This window comes from Cavia porcellus, unplaced genomic scaffold (genome assembly GCF_034190915.1).
Source record: "Cavia porcellus strain 051 isolate PalLab524CR breed Dunkin Hartley unplaced genomic scaffold, mCavPor4.1 scaffold_29, whole genome shotgun sequence".
Classification (NCBI taxonomy): Eukaryota; Metazoa; Chordata; class Mammalia; order Rodentia; family Caviidae; genus Cavia; species Cavia porcellus.
Genome location: NW_026947512.1, coordinates 36,131,242 through 36,147,993, shown reverse-complemented (window position 1 = coordinate 36,147,993; position 16,752 = coordinate 36,131,242). Strand labels below are relative to the sequence as shown.

At 35.2% G+C, this 16,752-nt stretch overlaps 1 protein-coding gene across 3 annotated transcripts in view; it reads left to right on the top strand.

Annotated features, from left to right (window-relative positions):
- The window catches only part of Odr4 (odr-4 GPCR localization factor homolog), a 198,912-nt gene that overhangs the window by 136,477 nt on the left and 45,683 nt on the right, over window positions 1-16,752 (top strand). For all 3 annotated transcript variants that reach the window (XR_010044403.1, XR_010044401.1, XR_010044402.1), the window contains exon 16: window positions 14,467-14,553. The gene's annotated coding sequence lies outside the window, so the exon portion shown is untranslated. The remainder of the gene's footprint in view (window positions 1-14,466; window positions 14,554-16,752) is intronic.

Here is a 16,752-nt window from a genome sequence, read left to right as displayed (position 1 = left end):
GGCCAGAGCCCACAATCATGACTCATGCAAGTCTGCTTCACAGGTCTGCGTTGGGAAGGCCCAAAGGTCAGAAGTGAAAGCTAGAAAGTCTTACCAGTGGGTTGAAGGATCTGTGCCAGTAGATTGAGGGTTCTGCACTGAAGCCAAGAAGCAACACTCAAAATAAGGACCAGGGCTCTCCTGTAAAGTTACACAGCCATCCTCAGGAACAAGGCGATCCTGAGCTCCTCTGATGAAGAGAACAGCTGAGTTCTTACCAGGGAGCCAGAATGACAGGCTTCTCTGGGAGACTGAACAACATACATCTTCTCCCAAGTCAGGAAATGATGCTCAAGTAAGGAGCAGAGCTTCCCCAGAACTGCAGCCATTCTCAGTGACAAGCTCCTCTGATGGTAACAGCAGAGTTCATACTAGGGAGGCCGGCATGACAAACTCCTCCAAGAGAACCAACAGATCCAAAAGAACAATGACTCCAAATAACAACATTTGCTTAGGAGAGCCCACAATGCTATTCTCCCTCTTCAGATCTCCTTTTCATGCTGGCAACAGTCCTCAGGTGGGCCATCCCTGCTCAGCACCACACTGATTTAGTTCAGCTGGTTTTTAAGTTGACCACCAGTTACCAACCCACTACACGTGTTATCTGAATAATCTTGTGAATCATTGTCAGAAATCAGAACTATTAATATCTTAATTCTTAGGCTGGGGATTTAGCTCAGTGGCATAAGCGCCTGACTTGCAAGCAGGCAGTCGTGAGTTCGATCCCTGGTACCGATAAAAACGAAAAAGACAAAAAAAAAAAATCTTAATTCTCTCCTTAAAATAAAGCTATAAAATACCTTAACTCTAATCTACTCTAAATTTATATTTTAATTTGGTCCAGGATTTTAATCCTAGTATTTACCCTCATAATTTCACAATTAATATTTTAATATTATTACATCCTTGATATTTTCTTTAATTATGCACACAATTACCAACAATTTCTTTTTGTATCTCAGTCTCTTCTGTGTCAATATTTCTTTACATTGTTAAAATGTGTATTTCTCAATAATAACTTTAATTTTGGTTTATCTAACTATGTCTTTATAATTCACATTTTTAAAGGGTAGTTTTATTGGGTACATACTTATAGGTTGAGAATTTCTTTCAACAATTTGAAGAAATTACTTCTCCTCTGACTTCTATTGCTAGTGTTTTTCCTTCTTATGTAACTTCTTGTTTCCAGGATTTGATTTTGTTTTTAATTTAGCTTACTTGCAATATAATATGGTTCCTGAATCTATAAATATTCATAGTTTTTAGATCTAAAATATTATATTTTTATGCCCTTAAATTTTGCCTCTATTCCTTCTATTTTTGTATTCTGAAACTTTGCATATGCCTATGTTAACCTTCTTTTTTATCCTCTAAACCTCTTTTACATTTTTCATATCCTTGTCTCTTGATGGGAATCATCAGAATTCTGTACGATTTTTTAAGATGTATCATTTTTAATTCTCATTACATATGCTGCTTAGCCCACTGACTCAGTTTTTAATTTCAAGTTGTAATTCCAAGTTTTTCTATTTTTTCCATTATAGTTGTAAACTCACAGCTTTTAACTGGTGACCTTTATAAAGCAAAGACTCCTTTATGAAAGAATCTTTTATTCCTTTAAACATAAACCTTTTTTTTCAAATTCTTTCCATAATTCCAGATGCAAACTCTTGGGAGCATAAATATGTTGTGCATTGTTTTTGCTGTCTTGAACTGATGTTCATGTTGTATTTTCTTGGTAACATTTAATCATGCATTAATTCTCTTAATTTAATATGTGGCATCTCTGTGGTTCTAACTCAGTCAGCAATTCCAGCCAAAACACTGAACATGCTTGTGTGTCAAAGAGGTTTTAAAAACCAAAGAATCCTATGTTCCCCTTTAAGGATCTTGGATCAGATGCAAGTTAAATCTCAATTTGATAATTTTGTAGTAGCCTAAGGCCCAAAATCCCAAAAATGTTGTTATGACTTGTTTCTGTCTTTAGTAAACCACCTCTATTGGGCCACCTACTGCTCCCAGCTCTGGCCACAGTTAACTCTACACATGACCATACTTCCTGCCAAAAAGACACTGATTGGTTTAGATAAAAGAAAATGAAACAAATGTCTTCTCCCAAACCTCTCATGTTTGGAGGGTGATTGGATCATGGGGGCACTCTGCTTGTCAGTAGATTCATTCATTCATTAGTTCAGTAACTGAATGCGCTGACTGGATGTGCTTCAAGTCAGAAATGAGTCACTGGAGGTGTGATCTGGAAGGATGTATGTCCCTCCTCAGCTTCTTCCTTCCCTCTCAGGTCCTGGCCACTATGCTGTGAACAGTTTTTCTCTCCTGTGCCCTTCTATCATGCTATTTCTGCTTTGGAGACAACCAGTTGTGGACTGAATCCTCCAAAAACCATAAGCCAAAAAAACTCTCCTTTAAATTGTGATGGTTGAGTATGTAGTATGTCTCAATGACAAGAAAATGACCAAGACCTAATGTGACTTCCAAACCTTTAAGACTCTCAGTACTTAAAAGATTGTTCGGTTCACAGTTCGCAATCCATTGGGGGAGGATTACTTGAAAAATTTATTTCACTAGGGTGTTAAAAACTGAAAATTTTAAATCAGTGTTTCAACTTGATTCTGTAGATTCAGAAGTATCTGCCCTGCTAACAACATACTCTGTATCAAGGACATTGAGGTAAAAACTATTCCAAAATTAGCTTTGTTCATAAGAAAAATCAATACATATTATGGGAGTGCATACTTAAATACCAGGTGTTATGGTCATTAGGCACTCAATAAACACCAAGTAATTTGATAATACTTTGTAAATAATACTTAAATTTTTTCCAGTTTTTTTTTCTGATTCTCTTAATGAAATTTTTAACTTCTCTGCCTGAGGAAACAATTGTATTCTATATTCCTGCTTGATTGAATAAGGAATCTGGAAGTAGCCATTAGGGAGGAAAAGAGGAAATGATTATTTAAAAACACATTCCATGTCTAAACAAATAAATGGACAAGTGGAATAAATTGTCAAATTATTAACAAATTGGTCCAGAACTTAATTTGAAAGTTTACCTTTCATATAGAACCATGAGAACTTATTTAATTCATCGTGTTAGAGATTGAATGTGCTCATTCAGCCAATAAATGATTACCGAATGCCTATTATTTGTCAGACACTGTAATGGGTGCTAGGGATACAATAGTAATCAAAATAAAGTAGTTCCTGTTCCCGTGTAGTTTACAGTTTAGCCAGATATACAAACTACATAAGCAATAACGATTAGAATGCGACCATCCATGAAAACAATGGGAAAAGACAGGGTGATATGGAAGCACACAAAAATATGGAGGGCTTTGTCTGGCAAAGGATAAAGGACAGTGAGGGGTGTGGGAGAAAAAAAGATGTGTAAACACCAGCTGGACAAATCAAAAATTAACTTAGTGAAACAGAGTGACTGAGTGGAAGAGAAGAAGGACAACTTTAAAAAAAAGATTGTAAAAGATAAATTTGTAAAGATATCAGGTCCAGTTCATTGAAAGCAGTGATGAAGGCTTTTAATTTATCTAAGTGCAATAGAGTCACTATAGGATTTTGTACACAAATATACTTGACTAGATAAGCATTTCGCAAAGGTTTTTTGGTAGAGTACTGAAATGAAAATAAGAATTAGAGAGGAACCTGGGGAACAGGTAGGTTATGTTTTTCATAATTCATAGGTGATCGTGGCCTTTATGAGATTACTGAGGATGAGTATGGAAGGAAACTGATCAATTCATATAGATAGGATGTGAGCCTTGTGTGGAAAACAAGGTTAGTGAGACAGTTCAAGGTGTGACTTTGACTAAGCTATTTCTAGGGGGAAAACAGATCTCAAGCTGTAGCTCAGAAATTTGGATTTTAGTAACAAATGATCCTTCTTCTCATTTTTTTCAATCCATTTGTTCTTTGCTGCCTGTCACTGATGCCCAGGCAAGGGAAGAATGTTATCTACACTATAGACATTAAGCAGGAAAAACAAGAAGTCATGTTGTCAGCCTGACTTCATGATGATGGAGAAAAGATAAGTAAGAACTCTGGGGTTGCTGTCTCACAGTGTTAATTTACTTACTAGCATTACATTTGCCAGGTTTTTATGATGTGATATGACCTTATTTTCGTGGCAGACAAAATACTTCCCAGAAAAAGACCCATTTACTAAAGTCTTAACTAGTATTGAAAAATACGCATTCAAATATAGCAGAATGTTTGTAGTATAAAGATTAGAAGTACAAACTCTAGTTACTGTGTGGCGATTAATAACAAGGGTTCAAATTACATTATCATCATTCACTAGTGTTGTCTATTGGCTACTTACCTACCATATGGGCCAAATTTCCTATTTGTAAAAAGGATAACTCCTTATTTATCTGATAAGAGTTGCTATAGGGATTAAATGAATTGAAATATAATAACTCAGACAATATTAGCTCTTATTATCACATTAGCTAAGCTCTGCTTGGAGTTCACATCTGAGTCTTGAGGTGAAAATGGGTGAAGCAAGGAGTAAGTTGAGATTACACTAATGAAATGATGAGCTTGCCCAAAATTCTGCTCATATATCGCAACACGAGAACCACCAAACTGAGTGTGCTGTCCTGTCAGAGGTACTCGGTGCCCACTGGAGCTGGCTGGTTTGGAAGATGGTGAAGAGTGCTGGACACTCAAGGTAAATGGACACAGATCTCAGCCAGTAGCCCTCACTGAGGGAGGCCAGGTCCCCAAAATGCTGGACAAAATAATCCCTTGATAATGTTTCTTTGGTTTTTTAATTTAACGTTCACTAGTTGTCATATGATATTTAGTCTAAGGCACATTACTGATTTTTTTAAAAATGTGACACTTTCAGAAGCAAATAAGGTAATTGGAGGCAATTTGAACAAAGTTCTTAATTGTGTTCCTGCTAAAGTACGTGAAGTACATGCTTCTCTCTCAGTAGGAAAAACTATTGGCAGACTGACAAGATGAATCATTGTTGAATGTATTCAAGTAGAATTATAGAGCAGAACCAGGGATGAATATAACAGGAAATAAGCCCCATGGGTCATTCTGAGTTATAACTTTTTAGTGTGTCTGTTTGAGTTCGAGTTTATTTGAATAATACTGGGATGTGCTATATTGAGCAAGGGAAAGGTTTTTCTGCAACATGCGGGAAATTTTTATCATGCAGGTTTTTTTCATCTGGTTTTTCACTTTTTATGAAAAAATTTCCCCTTTGTGTTAGAATAATTTTGGTGAGTGTCTTCTTTCAATCCATGACTAACCTTTTTTTTTTTTTTTATGAGAAAAGTTACAGCACTTTTATTCGAGTAGAACCTATTCTTCATAAAGCTGGCTGGTTTGGAGGACTGGTTTTAAATTCTTCAAAATTCATTCTTGTTTTCACATGAAACTTAACAATACAAGCCAAATTATCACTTTCAATTCCTTTTCCAAGTTCTTCAAGTGTCTTCTGGCATCTGTTTTCACACCACTTTAGGAAAGTGTTTTAAAAAGTCAAACATAAGTATGTAAATTCCTTATTTAGCTTTCCTAAGTGTTAGGCACAAAGCTAGACATTAGCAGGCCCATAGACTTGCGGCTGTGGACTAAATGTAAAGCAAAGAAGACATGGTGCTTTTCCCCTCTTTTATTTATTTTCTTAATTGTTACTATAGATAAAAATCCAGAGAATACTATGCTTTCAAACTTTAGCCCAAGAGCATGCAACCTCCTCTAAGTGTGATGGTAAGGTCCAGAGAATTTGCAAAGTCCAGACCAAGGATGAGTTTGGAAAAACATCAGGGTCTCAAACAAACTATACAGAATCATTCCGCCCAGAGAGTGAACAAGATTGTCTTCCCTCTGAAATTGATAAGACAGCTGTTTTCTTTGTAAAAGAAGAATGACCTCAGAAGAAGGAGATGACATTTCTGAAAAGCTTATTTAATAATAAATGTAACCTAATTCCTAATTTGGTGCAACTACAATATCGGTACCTGGTCATCTTCACACTTGTAGGGGTATTTTCTCTATTCCTCTAAAATTCTATCATTTTGCCTTAAACTGTGCCTATATTGTATACAACTTCCTATACATCTTGTCTGAAGTCTTTTTGTTGAAGACACATGGCCAGTTCCTCATGTTCTTAGGACCCAGTTTCCTGGTGACAGCAGTGCATCCATTGACCTACTTTTCTGGTCTGCATCTCCATTTTCTGCACACACCTCCCAAAACTCTCAGAATTTCTTAGGCGATGTGCTTTTTTATATATTAATGATACAACTGATGGCTGCAGCCCCTGGATAACTCATGATGGGAATAGGGGTGATATGCCAGGGAAAACAGCCCTGTGATTAAAGTGTTAGAACTACCAGTTCCACCCTTTGACTTCTGAGGAGAAGAAAGTTAAGTTGATTACTAATGGACAATGATCCAATCAATTATGCCACCTAATGGAACTTCCATAGAAATCTGGAAGGAATGGGATTGGCGAGTACCTGGATAGCTGAACATGCAGAAGTGCCTGAAGGGGCTTGGCCAGGGAAGAGCATGGGGGCATCCTCATGCTTTGTCCTATACGTTGTTTTCATTTGGCTGAACATCTTTATTGACTAAATGAGTTCAATGAGCTGCTGTAGTAAATTAACAGAGCCTAAAAAAGATATTGTGAGAACCTCAATTTTTATAGCCAATCACTTAGAAGCAAAGCTTGTAATCTGAGGCTCATGAATGAAATCTGATGTGAGTGCAGTCTTGTGGCACCAAATTAACAACTAACAGCACATTAAAGTATCTCCTAGTAGTGTCAAAACTGAATCAAATTGAGTTTTAGGCTATCAAGCTGGTGGTGAATTGCTTGCCATGTGAGGAAAAACTCCCATGTATTTGGTCACTGAAGTGGTCCATGTGGTCCATGGGTGACAGTAGGAAACAGTTTGGATTTTCTCTTTATCTCTGTTAGACACCTATTTACCAGTCTTGCTTCAGTTCCCACTCTAATTCGTTTGGCTGTAGGCTCCAGTCACACAGAACTTCCATTTATAATGTGTAACATTCTACATTCAATACTGAAAACCAAATACAGATAAAGGCAGATTAAAGTTAAGCCACTTTAAGTCAAGAATAGTTGTATCTTTGGCAAACTGGATAACACACATACTAATGACACCACTTTACTCAGCTGAGTACTGCCATGTGTTAGAGTCCCTACTTTTTAGAACTTGGCTTTTCCCTTTGTTTTGTTTTGGTGCTGAGGATTGAATTCTTGTTCTTACACATAGTTGGCAAGTACTGTATCACTAAGCCTCCAGCTTTTCAGCAAATTTTTTTCTAAAGGATTCTCAAAGTTCTTAAATGTTGGCAACTGCTTCTTAAGTTCTCTGAAAGTCAGTAAAATGTGCTCTGCTTGCTGTTTTTATTCATATAGGCAAGAAAATTGATAACTCCTAAAGACATTAATCCTTTCCATTATTCAACTCTTCGTAAGCCTAATACCTTCATCTCAGGACAGCCTTCCACAACTGGCTCTACGGATTTCTTAGGGGCCTTACATTGATAAGTCATAATCCTCATCAAACTCATAAATTACATAAAGTTGGAGGCTATGTACATCTTTTTTATTGTACCTAGATTGTTTGGGATATGAAAGGGTATTTAATAAATATCAATCTAGTAAAAACAATATTTTCATTATATTAATGTTACATATACAAAATAAGTGTTTCCATTTTATAGACTGAGAAACTGTATTGTGGTGGCTTAAATACTTTGAGTTTTGAGGTCATTCAGCTTTCAGTAATATTTCAGCTTCTGACTCAGAGATCAAAGCTCTTGCCAGTAGACCATACTATCATTTTTAGTAACCCTTTGAATTGCATAATATTGTAAGTATGAAAGTTTCCACCATTATAAACTATTTGAAGCAATATTTGTTATATAAACAAAATTCAATCAAAAGGAAATGTAGGAAAGCAGAGTCAAGTAGCATTGCTAAAAAGAGAGTGATTTTAATTTGGAAAAGTGCTTTCAACTCTTTTTCCGAATGTAATATTCCATCTGCTATTAATACCTGACCAGGTTATAGCAGTGGTTAATTTTCTAGTGCTTCATATATTAACCTGAATCTCTTCTCTCTATTACACTAGGTAAGAACAAGGCTTGATTATCTAAATATTTTATTATTTGCTTATTCCCATACTGATTATAATTTTAACATTCATCAATATGCTAGAGATAAAAGAGAGAAAGGGAAAAATAAAACAGAATGGGGAAACAAAAGACGTTATATAGCTGCTAGTGAGTATTTTAAGAAAACAATAATAATTTTCTAAGCTTCTTTTAAAATTATGAGGAGATTCCAAAAGCTTCCAAAGGATCATTTGCTACTATGTTTCAAAACCGTGAAAAATGTTTTTTTCTTTAAACCAATAGTACTACTTGTATTAATCTTCTAAGGACATAAATACCTCCAAGATAAGTAAACGATTTTCTAAAGTATGCCTTATTATAATAATGAGATATCACAAATTATGATTAATGCTCTTTTGAAAGTATTCAATAAGAATATTTTCAAATTCTTATTAAGAATTCAAATTCAGAAATTAATGTTCATTACACTGTATTAAGGGAAAAAATCTAAATCTTCTATTTTCCAAATACTAAAGTGAAAAAAATTTCCAAATTGTATTATGTTTAGGCAAAGAGTTTATAGGTGGTTTTTATTTTCTTTAAAAAAAACTCTGTACATATTTCTATAGTTAGACTTTTATAGGTATTAAATAAAGAATTAAGTCTGGGCGGAGGTAGTAACTTAGTGGTCAGGTGCACAATTACTTTGTGCAAGCCCTTCGGTTTGATTTCCAGCATTTTAAAACATATTAAAGTATATTTCCTTTAAGATAAAACTCAAAACACAGGTATATGGTAAAAGACTTTGAACTTCTTCCACTCTGTATAAATTCTTTCCATTCCCTTCATCTTCTCTCTGGACTTTGGAAGAAGTCAATGTTTCTTGCACTGATATCTAGTTAATATTTTAAGGAGAGGTAAAGTTAAGTAACAATAAAGTTAAGTAAGCTCCATTGGTGATATTTATAAGAATTTCAAAGTGAGACATCTCAAAATTTAAAGTAATATGTATATTATTATTTTCATTTATTGCTCAAAGTGTTGTGGAGGAATATTGTTTCCTATATTTTACCTATTTTTCCCTTCACAAGTTAATATCTTTCTTCTTTCCTGTCTCTTCCCTCTTATTTACTTCCACGTCTTTTCTTTATGCAAGTAGGGTGTAGTTGGAAATAAAATAAAAGGGATACAAGTGCCACATTAACAAAGAGGTCAAAGAGGCATACGTGAGAATTCTCAGATTCAGGGATACAAGACACTTCTATTTTCATTCCTATGTATGTTCTTATAAGTTACATGTTATCATATAAACCATAAGTAAGCCAATCAACTTTGTTATTAGCATTAGTTTTTCTTGGCTTATTTGCTTGAAACATATTTTTTATTTTTGTAGTAGTGGGAATTGAACCTAGGGCTGTTGTGCTTAATTAACTATTTATTTGTTTGTCTATCTATTTGTTTTTATATGCAGCTGACTAAATCACTAAGGCTTAGGCTGGCCTCTAACTTGCTCCTGCCTCAGCCTACAAGGATGGAGGGATTATAGGCATGTAACATCACACTTGGCTGACCTAACTCTTTTTAAGATAACTATGAACGACTCCCTGCACTAAGCTACTATCTTTCATACTCTTTTGTCTAACCAAGTGTTGTATAAATGTGGCTTGCTATCCATAGCATCATACAATGGAAGCTGGCTCCCCCATGTGGTGGTGCTCAGGTGACAGAATATTTAAGAGGTGGGCCAGCTAGAAGTTAATTAGGTTGTGGAGAGTCCATCCTCAAATATAGATTAATGCTATCTGGTGGGAATCATTCAGGTCTCACATGACTGCATTAGTTCTAAGGAGTATGAGTTGTTAAAAGCAAGTTGTCAGAAGCATCCTTCCTGCAACCCTCTTCTGCATGTGTCGTTTATCCCTCCATAAGCTCTCTTACCATTGTGATGCCAGTCTCCATGAAGCCTTCACACATATTGGCACCACCTATTTGATGGATAAGGTATTGATCGGTATGCTTTACAGAAAGAATGTGATTTTTTCCCCTGAAATCTGTGAAAATTTGTAAGATATCAACTTTTCTGAATTTACTTTCCTCATCTAGAAAAAATAGGACTTAAGAGTATTGCCTCAGGCTTTTGTAGAGAGGAGTATGGAGGAATCGATCAATATAAACGTGCTGCATTTTATATATAAAGGATTAATAGACGGGATGATTATTATTAGACTATAAAAGTAGAGAAATGAAGCTCCATGTACATCATATTAGAATAATGAAAAATGATATTACTTAGTATTTTGGCTCTGTTAACTTTTCAAAATATTCATAGATAATTTATGCTTAGTATCTATCTGTGATATTGTGATTTATAATAAAAAATATATGTTTGGTCTTTATCCACTTTCTGGCAAAAGCTCCTAAAACTCTTGGAATCTCTGATAGGTGTCCTTTTGTGCTGACAAGATGGCTGATGGCTGAAACTTCATGAATGGCTGGTCATCAGTGGGACCAATTCTGTTTAGATGGTTGAGACTTTCAGCCTTACACTCAGACTTCTGGGAAGAGAACAGTGGTTGAAAATTGTGTTAATCACTAGTGGCCAATGACTTAGTCAGTTATGGCTATGTAATGAGGGCTATATAAAACTCATAAAAGACAGTTTCCCTGAGTTCTTCAAGTCACTCTAGAAAATTGCAGGTCATGAAAACCTTTGATTTATAACCATTTAGTCACAAGTACAGGTAAAACAACATGGAATTTGTCATTGATATCTGAAGTAGATTATAGACTTTTGGTCTTGATCCTTTAATCTGTAGGTTCTGTGAAAACTCTGGCTAGTGTCAGAATTGAACTGAATTAATTGGATACTAAATGGGTGTCAGAGAATTGATTAGTGTGGCAAAAACCTGGTATCAGCCACAGGAGTAATCTGTGTAGATATGAAACCATAATATTTTCCCCCTATATGACTTCTACATAGTGAAATCATGGCAGTCACCATTATTATTTTCCATTATATGTTTCAGAGAATTCTTTTATGGCCAGAAATCCATTTTTAATATAAAATTTCTTTTTTATAGAAGTTCCATTTATGGTTAGATTGACTAGTTGCTTAAAATGGTATTGCCACTTAGAGTATCTGAGGAAATTAACCATAGTCATTATTATTCTTGATCACATTAGTGATACTAGTTATTACATTGCATGTAGTAGCATGGATTTCACTAGTGTCATTATATAGCACTTGGAATCAGGACTTTTAATTGAGGCCCTGTACACATTTTAATAAATATATATGAAAATTAATAATTAAAACTACAACTGGATTATGTTAATTTTAGTTTAAGAGAGAGGAAAAGTTCTGTTAAAATGTTTATATTTACATTTTTACAATTTTCAGGTATATATGCAAGTAGTGCTTTGGTATCAATACAATTTGGACCTGAAGATAAGGACTATTTTATGTCAGATCATAGTAAGGTACATTCATTGCACACTATTTCTGAAGTCCTTATATATTACAGAAAATGTAATCATTCGAATAAGATTTTGGGCCCTGTTCTGTTCTACAGCTTCTGTTTTCACCATCCTCTGTTAGGGAAAGGACATTTCAGGCAGAAGTCCTTGCCTTGAGGCGAAGGAGGTTGTGTGGGCCCAGCTACCTGCATGTTCACTCTGAGTGAAAACACCTCTCCTCTGAAGGAGTTTATAATTAGTAACAGTTTGAAAGATTTAATCCTAAGTGGGAGGACATCACCTGGGCATTGCTTTAGGAATGTAAGAATGAGGAGGCGATAAAAGAAAATCGCTGCCAATTTTTTGTTTTTCCTGCTATAAGTAACTAGTATACTATTCCTACCAGATGAGACATTTCCTCCTCTGGTCTTTTACAATGATGAAAGTGACCTGTCTCTTTGAAATGAGAAGTTGGACAGGGATTGACTTCTGAGAAAAGCAGATTTAGTGTGTGAAATCATATCCTGCACCTTAGAGGTGAAATTTAACTAGCACTCTTTTATTATACACCAAAACAGTAGTTTCACATGAAACTTATATAATTTGTTCTTAGTTGGATCCTTAGTTCTTTCTGTTTACATTCAGGGTTGGATATATGATCCTGTAAGAATTACTGGTTACCAGAAATAAGATGTTTGTAATGAAGTCTAAACTCTTGGTCATTATGTTAAGTCAACAGTCTTTGTCTGGGGATTATTTTTCCTCCTGGGTTAAAGCTGTCAAGTTTTGAGACTTTTTTGATAGCTTCAATGCAGGGGGAGGTGTTAATACCATCTAATAAGCATAGACCAAAGGGGCTGCTAAATTAATGATACATTGCAAGAATTATTTGACCCAAAATGTCTACAGTGTAGAGAAGAAAAACTTGCATCAAATATATTGATTTTTTGAAAATGATAAATCTTGAATGTTCACTTGATACCTAAGTAAACACATTTATGGGTGATTGATTGATTGATGATCTTGGAGTCTATATGTAGTGCCTGGTTCCTTCCTCACTGGCTCTTTGCTTGTCCCTCTGCTTGCCATGATATGAACAATATTTCATCCTTCTTTATGATATTTTTACTGTGAAGCCAGTCAACCATGAGCTGAAACTATGGGCCAAAATAAGTGATTTTCTCCTTTAAATTGTGTATATCATGTATTTGGTCACAATAAAAAGCTAGTTAGTACCAGAAGTAGATTGAGGCTAGAAATTATATCTGATTATGTGTTTCAGCACACTTTGGAACTGATTTACAGGAGAAATTTGGAAAAGTTTACAGAATAAGCTATAAGAAGCCTAGATATTGATGTGAAATTCTGGTATGAGCCCAAGATGATGAGAGATCTCAATGCAAACAGGAGAGATTATAATGAGATTTATAATCAGAATGAAGAATCTATTGGGAATTGAACTAGAGGCTATTTGTGTTACATTCTGGCATAGAATTTGTCTACATTTTGTCCATGACCCAAGACTTTGAGTGAAACTAAATTAAAGGGAAATAATTAATCTGATGGTTGAAATTTCAAGACAGTGCAGCCATCCAGCAGCATGAATATTGCCTACAGCTTTTACAGTGAGACTCAGAAGCAAACAACAGAGTGGAAAAGTTTGGTCAGAAGAGATGTTAAGTAAAGCTGAGGTCAAACAAGGCATGATTACTGAAGAGATTAATGCCATTTAAAAGAAACCATGTACTTTGTACTGGGACAATAGAAAAGATGCCTTAAGGGCATCATGGCCATTGGCTAGACCTCAACCATCACAGGCTCAAGAATAAAAAAGTGTAAGAGTTTGCTTTAAGAAGAGAGCATCATATTATTCTGCTTCTATAGACCCTCTTCCCTAGAAAGTTGCTTTCTTAGGATTTATTTCATCATGTTCAGCTATGCATGTACTCAAAGGCCACTGTAGTCATGTTCCAAGGGGCCAACCTGGATTTTATCTACGTGATGCAGGTTTTGCATGTACTCAGAATGCAAGAGGATATGGATCATAGAGGCTTCCACCAAAATTTCAAAGGAAAGCTTGAGAGGCCAGGCAATGTGTGACTGAGTTAGAATTTCCATTGGGAGCCAATGAGAGCATGTGTGAAGCTGTATGGGTGAAGCCAAGCTGTAATAGAGACCCTCACTGCAGGAAGTTAGAGGTGCCAGGAATCTGGAATGCATGCCACACTGAGCTGCAGCAATAAGCAGAGTCATCCCCAAAGAGAAGCCATCTGAGCTGCAACTGGCAAAGCCATGGGGATGAGGCTTCCCAAGACCTTAGGAGCCCACATCATAACACCATGTGTTCTGGGCTGGGAATTTAGCTCAGCAGCATAAGTGCTTGCCTTGCAAACATGGGGCCTTGAGTTTGATCCTCAGTACCGATAAAAACAAAACAAAACAAAACAAAACATAGCACCATGTGTTCCATACACAAAGTTGCAAGATTTAATGTTTTTCCTGCTAAGTGTTAACCTTACTTTGATCAGATACTATTCTTCTATTCTTCTCATGGGAATGGAAATGTTTACCCTTTACCATTATACCTTGGGCAGATGTATAGTGATATCTTCAGTCATGAACTTAATTCATTCCAGGCTTTTGGAAAAGATGGCCATATTTGTGTTCATTTAAAAAAGACAGCTGTATTCATGTTCATTACACAACGCAGAGTTTGCAAAGAAAAACAAAATTTTTCCAAACAGTTCTGTTGGAAAGCCAGATTGTTTATGAACAAAAGTACTCATGAACCCATGTACCAATGTAACTTGTTTTTAATTTTTACAGGATCTCATAGCTAAGAGTATACCTTGAATCTCGGAGAAGACATAGGAATCAGACTTTTGAGAAATTCTGAACTTTTGAGACTTTCAGGTAAGAGTGCATTTTCAGTTGTAAGCAGGATATTCCATAATACGAACTAGAATTGTGACTTTATTTTGTTTCTATTTGGAGATTAAGAATTATTTAAAGAGATGCACTTGAGTATCAATTTGGTAAAGAATGAATTTGTGGTAGTTAATGTTGATTGTCAACTTGTCTTCACGGACACCTAGGAGATTAGTAAAGCACACTTTTGAGTATGTCTGGATGGTCCAGGGGCTATGACCTTAGAACCTACATCTGGTTCTTGGCCCTCTTTTATCTGGGTTTTCTTCTCTCTCAATCTTCTTCTTAGTTACCATGATGTTTCTACCTCAAGCTAGCTATCTCAACCATGAACTGAAACGCTTGAAAGTGTGGGTCAAAACAAATCATTTTTTTTCAGTTGTGTTATTGGGTATTTGGTTATAGTAATGAAAAGCTAACTAGTACAGGTGAGTTGTTTCTAAGCACGTTTAGTGTTGTAACAGCCCCAGAACAACAAATAACATGAGCTCTTTTCCATAATATGTTCAGTTTCTTGGGGAAGCAGATCAGAAGTTAAAGCACTGTAGTATGGGCTTTGATAGAAGTAAACACAAGGCATTTTAGGGAAAACAGAATAAAGAATATACAACTTTCAGAGATTAAGAAAGATCTATTGTCAGTAGAGATCATTCAGATGACAAAATGTGTTATAACATTCAGTTTCTTTCAGTTAATTCAAGGTGTACATAAGTATAATTTCCTGAGGTATAAATGGCTTCAGTATTGATTTGTTGCATCAGGTTAGTCATGTCATTTAGGACCTGACTTCTGCCTTTTCCTCTTCTTCCTTCCCAAATTTTGAGCTTCAGTTTAAGACTCATTCTTCTTCATGGTCATAATATGGTTATCTACTGCAAATTAATGGCTAGAAAGGGTGTCAATTCTAGAAATGCTTCAAAAAATTTAAGATATTTTCCACATAAATTTCACCTTTGTCTCACTGGCTCTACTTGGGTTATTTGAACCAAGAATTATAACCAGCATGTGAATCATGGTGATTTGTTAGAGCTATATCTAGTTCAAAGCATATAACCAGGGAAGTGTGGCTACTTGAGTGAAAATGGGAGTAGCCATTAAAAGAAACAAGAACAGATGGTACAAAGGCAGCCATGTTAAAACTATATGGAAAGAATAATAAAAGACAAAAGAAAACTTTTTTAAAGACGGAGGAAAGGAAAAGCCCAGCCTGTTTAAACTTGATGTTTCATATGGCTGGAATCCAGGCGATGTGGGAAGTCAGAGGAAGCAAACAGAGTTTGAAAGGAACACAGGCATCAGGCCATAAAAAACTAAATGAGACTATCAGGACTTTAATCTATAGAGAATTCTGAACTATTAAAATATTTTAAACAGAGTAATGACAAGAGAATTCTGTTTTTCACAAATTTCTGTGATGATACTATGAAAAATGGAAAGGAGTAAGTTAAGACTGGGAACGAAGAGAACTCTAATTTTGGTCAGCTGACATTATGTCTAAGCTTTATTATACTTTCTAGTTATAAGGTTTAAATAAGATAAAATATGAAAAATGCTTAACAAATTGCAGATAATAAAACATTGGCACTTATTCACAAACTTATCACCTACTGGTCTTATACTTTATCCATGTTGTTTATTGTATAAAATTGGTCAAGTTATTAACCTTGAATGAAAATCTGTTTTTTCTTACATCCTTCTCCCATTATTATAAAAACCTCATGAAATAATGCATGTAAAAATCATAATAAAGCAGAATATAACAATTTAAGACACTATAATTGATTATTTTAATAGATAAGATGAAGAGAGGCAGATAGGATGAAGATATATCTTAGAGAAAAAACTCAAAAACTTGCCAATAGGTTCAATAAGGAGGTTATGGTAAAAAGAGAAATGAGTTATGACTCCTAGTTTTTGTTACAATCAGTTGAGCAGACTGATTTCATATGTTTAGATATAGAAGAATCTTTTTTTTTAATTTTAAAGATAGTAAAATCCAACAGAACAAAGTCAGTCAAAAAAAAGCAGCAAAATTGGTACAGAACTTCAAGGCAGGATACTAGGAAAACAACAATGGCTACCATAGTGTATCTTGTTATCTTCCAATAGTTGTCCATTTCATCAGGTGTAGCAAAATCAAACCAAGAACAAAACAGAATAAAACCAATTAAAACAGAATATTGA